The sequence below is a fragment of the Marmota monax genome, unplaced genomic scaffold (assembly GCF_021218885.2).
Source record: "Marmota monax isolate L192 unplaced genomic scaffold, Marmota_monax_Labrador192_F-V1.1 WCK01_AAM20220418_F8-fsc00008, whole genome shotgun sequence".
Lineage (NCBI taxonomy): Eukaryota > Metazoa > Chordata > Mammalia > Rodentia > Sciuridae > Marmota > Marmota monax.
Window position 1 is genome coordinate 11,981,297 of NW_026694432.1, and position 6,000 is coordinate 11,987,296.

Consider the following 6,000-nt stretch of genomic DNA (forward strand, 5'->3'; position numbering starts at 1 on the left):
TAATCTTGTTTAGGGCGTTCCCAGTTTAGGTTCCAGGTTTAAGGTTTAAGATTATTCCTGCTGGGAATAGGGCGTATCCTGCTGCCTGAGTTCCCCTTGAGTTCTCACGGGATTCAGACAGTATATTTTGGAGATAGAAGCCCAGTGGAGGGGAATTTGGGAGAGAAGGTGGATTTGGGCAGAGAACGTGGATTTGGGAAGAGAACGTGGATTTCCCCAGAACGTGATTGTAGACGGCTGGTGTGAGTTCGGGAATAAAGAGTTGCTGTTTGAATCTACAAGCTGTGTGGTGGCTCGTGATTGTGTGCCCAGCCAGACTGCGGCATTTGTGCCCAGCCAGACTGCGGCACGTCCCCAATGGCAGATTTTAGCAACAAGTCCTAGACCCTCTGTAGGGTCTAAAAGGCTTGTTGGCTATCTATACACAGATGACACTCAGCCGTGTAGCATCTGCATTTCCCCTATTTTGACCTACCTTATATTATTGTCACTAAATGGCAGTGTTGGGGATTGAACCCAGGACCTCATGCATGTTAGGTGAGTGCACTACCCCTCAGCTACATCTCCAGCCCTGAAAGTATACTTCAAAAAACGAGTGTCACCAAAACTAGGACTATTTTACAGTCGTTGAATACATCCTTCTTTCTGGAAAAGTTGTTATTCGAATCAGGAAAACTGAAGTGTATCATCCAGGAATCCTCTGTGACAATCCCTGTTTCATCATAACGTGTGTCATTGGAATGGACGTCTTGAATGAAGAAGAAAAAAAAAAAAAAAGGCGGGCATTCTCTTCTTAGTGAAGCCGTGCTCCATCCATTGAATCCGTCAACCAGCGACATTCCACCTGTCGTGGCCGCCCTGGCATCTGAAACGGAGTGGAGACAGATTATTAAACCACTCTTAACAAATTCAGAGCAGCGGGTTCTTGGCCCCAGGGAAGCATTGCATTTAGCAAGAGATGTTATTCCTCCAAAGGACCAGGCTCTACTTCTAGAAGAGCATTGGGAGGGGGCTTTTGTTCTGCGGCGACAACATCTGGATTTGAAGGTGCCCGTGGGGAGAGGAGATGTCTCATAATGGACCAGACTCGGAACGCTCCGAGCACAAGGCCCGGCGAGCCTTCAAACAAGGCGCCTGGCGGACTGGACTGGTCAGGCCCTGGTGTCGGCTGTGCGAGCTCTGGAGGTGGGACGGCGCCTGCGTCCTGCGTGTGCCTGTCGCCCTGAAAGACTCGCTGCCACCCTCTGTCCCCCGCCCCCTCCGGGAATTTGAGAGCTGAATTCATTTATAAAACATTTGTGGTTGCAGGAGTCTCTCCCCCCCCCCCCCCGGCCCCCCCGCCGGCCTGGAGAGGGCAAAGGAGCCAGACCAAGGCCAGCCTCCCAGCTGCGCTCCCGTCCCGCGCCGCCACCTGCGCGCGGTGGGGCGGCCCCGGGGCCAATCCCTGCCCTGCCAGTCAGCTGGCCGCCCGCCACCTCGGGGAAGTTGTGTAACCCGGGGCCCCGCGACGCCCTTTCCTGGAGCCCGGAGCTGGAGCGAAGCCCCTGGGGCCTTGACATCAGAGGTGACGCGAGTCTTCGCAGGCGATGACTCGGCAGAGGACTGGCCACTCCCTTTCCCGCGTCCGGCTGCTAGGGATGGGTCCCCTCCCACCAAGTGGCCTGGACCCGCCAACAGCTCTCCCGATGTTCTGAACTCGGGGTCCTCAGGACCCGTCCGACCCTCACTATACCTTGGGACTGTCCCCTGTGTGACAGACACCGTTTCAGATAACCGTCCTAGGACTGGCCTGTGGCGCTCCCTCCTGGTGACTGCAGGGAGTACCCTGAACAAAAGGAAGTCCTTCCTGGGGTCTAACCTCCAACTCTGGGGAGGGGTGGTGGTGGAGGGTTTCCTTGAGAGTGCAGAACAGCTGAAGGTAGCTTGTTCTCTCCTCCACCTTACAACATAGACTTGTGTGGAGTCCAGGCAGGTATTTTATTTTTGTTGGGCTGGGCCATCTTGAGGCCCAAATGGACCGGACCACCTGGAATACGCCCTAGGCAGGATTTCTATGTCAAGTGGCCCTGTGGGGAGTAGGCTTGGGGACTGTGCGGGTGGTGTGTGTGTGTGTGTGTGTGTGTGTGTCTTACCTGGGTGTGGGAAGGCCTTGGTGGAGGGGGGAAGGAAAGGATGTAGGTTAGGGCTTTGTGGAGGGAAAAAATGAGGATGGAGAGCTTGGGGCTGGGCAGGTTTCTATGACCCCCAACCCCCACCCCTGGAGTGGGCTTCAGCCCCTACCCTGCCCCCCACCCCATCTTCCCTCCATCAACATTGGTGAAAGGCCTTTCTCATAGGAAAAGAGAAAGCAAGAGGGTTTTGAGTGAAACACGAGGCAGAACTTCCCAATTATGAGGAACATCTGACATCTGGCCTCAGAAAGGCGAACAGAAAAGGGACCTTCCCATTTGGAGAGTCCCAGGGGAAGTGGGGTGTGGGAGAAGAGGTGAGATGTCCCCCTGAAGTTGACTGTCAGGAGGTGGGAGTAGCTAGATGGTAGCCCTGGGGGTCCTGGCACTGGAAGGCCTCTGGTGAGGTTCTTGGCCTTTGGGGTGGGAGGAGTCTGCAGGTGAGGAAGGCCAGGGGCCATTGCCACCCATGCTGCCCTGCCTGGGGGACTCAGCCTGCTCCTCTGCTTAGCTCCTGGCTCCCCTCCGTGGGCTCCCCTCCGTGGGCTCCTGTGGGCCCTCTTGCTCCCTTCCATCATGGCAGCCCAGCTGTGCTGTCCATGCAGGCCCTTGCCCCATCCTGGCTGTGTCCCCAGCAATGACAGCACCTTGCCAGCACATCCCTGGTGCTCAGGGAACGCTGGAGGACTTGGACTGACTTGGGCAGGGGCCGGGGTCTCCCTTGGGTCAGCTCTGCTTGGCTTTAGAAGGTGCAGGCAGAGGAGGGGCTGGACTGACGGGTGACCTGGACGGGCCGCCTCTCATTCTCTGCAGTCTCCCCCCTTTAGATGGACCCTCGTCACCGGGCAGGAGGCTCCCGTGCCTGGGTTCCCACGCAGCACCCCCACACCTGGCCTCCTCGCTCCCTCTGACGGGGCTCTGATGCCCACACTAGGTGACCCCACGTGTGGGTGCCCTTCGCCCCACTGTATGCTGACACCCCCCCCCACAGGCCACCTGCCTACCTGGGCCCCCTCCTCACCCTCCCACGCCACCTGCCTGGGTCTTCCATTCCCCGTGCCCCCCACCCCCATGAAGACATTTCCTTGGCGGCACCGGCTGGCTTTAGGACTAGAGTGTTCAGAAGAAGTTCGGGGGAAGCAGAGCCATGGTTTTGAATAAAATATTTTAACTGGAGATTTTTGTACTAGGAAAATTTTGCAGAGAATATATAAAATAGAGCGACTGGTGGAAGGGAGAGGGGAGGGGCGAGGGAGGGCAGAAGAGGAGGAGGAGGCCGGTGTGTGCCTGGAGTCCCATCCACTTGGTCCTCTCTGAATTGACATCTGTCAATAAGTCCTAGGGGTTCCTTGGTGTACAATTTGGGAACCTCTGGAAAAGAATTCTGCCTGCAATAGTTGAGTGGCGCGTGGCAGCACCAGCGTGGAGCTTGAAGGCAGCGGCCTGCCTGGAGGAGAGGTCTCCAAGAAGGGCCAGGGCCCTGAGCGGGTGCTGGGGTGTCAGGGGGTCAGGGTCTGCAGGATACAGGCTGTGAGCTGAGGACTTCCACCTGCGGGGGACCGGAACACAAGCTTCCTCCCCTGACACCCCCACCCTATCCATGCCCATTGGTGACCCTCAGTGCCCCAGCTCTGTCCCCTCAAAGGTGACTTCCAGGAACAGGACCTGAGGTTCTGCTTTGGTGACTGGTAGGATGCCTCTGGCCTCTGGCGCTACTCTTCAGACGGTGCACGGCACACTATAGTTTACAAAGCACGTTCCCATTGTCACTTGCTGTGAGTTCATCTTTGCAGCCTCTGCTAAGAAAATGTACTATTACTTAATTCCCTCTGTGGAGAGGAGGAAGTTAAGGATCACAGGTTATGTAAATTGCCCTCAGCGGACGCCTGGAAACCGGAAAGACTCTAAATCCCTACCCGCCCCCCATCCCCCTCAGGCTCTCCCCACCCTGTCTGCCTCTTTATAATGCTAATCGAGGTAAGAAGTTTCCCAGCCACAGCCCGGGGCAGGTTGGGGCTGGGGTTAGAAGTCAGTTTTCGGGCAGGCTTAAGGGACTGACCAGGAGAACGTGTCCAGGGGTTGATTGGCAGGTGAGGATACCTTTAAGAGCAGGCCAAGTGCAGTAGCCCCGCCCCCATCGGCTGCAGACCTCCAGACACCCTCCAGGCTGCTGTAGCTCCTGCTGATGCAAGAGCCACCACTGGGCCTGTATCTGCGCCCTGCGCTCCCCAGGGCTCGTTTTTTCTATCTTCATGACAACATGTGGCTGCTGGACGTATGGTCCCCCTGTTATTGATGGAGAGACTGAGGTCCAGAAGAAACTTGCTCAAGAATACGCTGCGGCTAAGTGTTGGAGCTGGGCTTCGACTCCCAGGGGTTCACCTCCCTCCAAAGGATGATCACAAAACTGTAATGATTTGCTCTGAGCCACAGGAATCGTGCCTGGGAATGGGCTCCCCGAGACGTGCCCCAGCTCTCCTCCCAGCCTCTTTTCAGTGTGGGGACCCCATTAGCAGGAACTTTGAATAACCAAGGGGGAGAGGGACACATCGCCAAGAGGAGGAGGGAGAGGTGTGTGGCAGGAGGAATGTGCTGGGAACCTGCCGGATGGGACTGGTCAGAGCTAGTTGTTTAGCACCAACTGTATACCAGGCTCTGTTTTGTTTTCAAGGTATTAACCTATTTGATCCTCTCAACAACCTGTTCGCTAAATTCGACTATGATTCCCTTTTTACAGAAGAGTGAACTCTGTCCCCCATGACACAGCAAGTGGCCGAGCCAGGCCCGCCCAGGTGGCCCAGCTTCCCAGCCAGCGAGTTTGACCATGGTGGGCGGCCTGGGGAAGGAGGGTGCGCCTGGTACAGGGGTGCCTCGGCCCTGCTCCCCCAGGCTCTGCAGGGGGCCGGTTTTCAGTGGGGGAAGAGTCGTCTGGGGACCCCGCAGAGTGTCCCTGGACTTCCTGCTCTGCATCTCTGCGGGGGCTCAGGAGGGCGGAGATGGGGCTGTGGCCGTGTCCTGTCACTTTCACTCATTTTCTTTTTTTTTTTTTTTTTTTTTTAATATTTATTTTTTAGTTATCGGCGGATACAACATCTTCGTTTTGTATGTGGTGCTGAGGATCGAACCCGGGCCGCACGCATGCCAGGCGAGTGCGCTACCGCTTGAGCCACATCCCCAGCCCTCACTCATTTTCTTTAAATGCTTCTCGCTCTTTTTTTTTTTAACTTCTCGCTCTCTGTTTTTAAATCTAATTTTTCAGCTTCTTTTTTATCCTCGCTCAAGTTGCTTTAATGAAACGAAGATGTGTCTGTTCCCCTGCTGGAGCTGCCCTGGGAATTTCAATATAAAACAAACAAGTCGGCTTTTAAAATTAAAATTTTATGGGTGGCATTTCCTCATTTAATGGGAGGCAGAGGAGGCTGGTGTAAAACAATTAACACGGGGTCGGGCCTCGGCGTTCAGCAAAATTAAACGCCAGGAGCGCGCGGTGCCAGGAGCCCGGGCGCAGGCGAGGGGGCACCCAGGTTGGGCGGGCACATGCCGACGCGCCGCCCTCAGCTCCCTGGCCTGACCTTGCCCCTGCCCAGGAGCCGGGTGCCCCTTCCCCGGCCCTTCCCACGGTGGGCGATGGTTGGGGGTGAGAGCGCAGGGTGGCTGCCTTGGAGCCCGGGAGTCCTGGACACTGGGGTCTGGAGAAGCGTCTGTGAAAGGAGCCGCGGCCTCTGCAAAGGCCAGATCTCCCTTGCTGGGGCAGTGAGCCCCTGGCACACGCAGGTGACGCCCCCTCAGTGACAGCTATGCCCCAGGCAGACAGTGCCAGGAGCGCAGCAGG

At 56.5% G+C, this 6,000-nt stretch overlaps 1 long non-coding RNA gene across 1 annotated transcript; it reads left to right on the top strand.

Annotated features, from left to right (window-relative positions):
* Positions 1 to 3,459: 3,459 nt before the first annotated feature.
* LOC124109899 (uncharacterized) lies at positions 3,460 to 5,670 on the top strand. The gene is made up of 3 exons (XR_006857126.2): positions 3,460 to 4,739; positions 4,906 to 4,995; positions 5,428 to 5,670. It is a non-coding gene; the product is annotated as an uncharacterized LOC124109899 (long non-coding RNA).
* Positions 5,671 to 6,000: the final 330 nt, after the last annotated feature.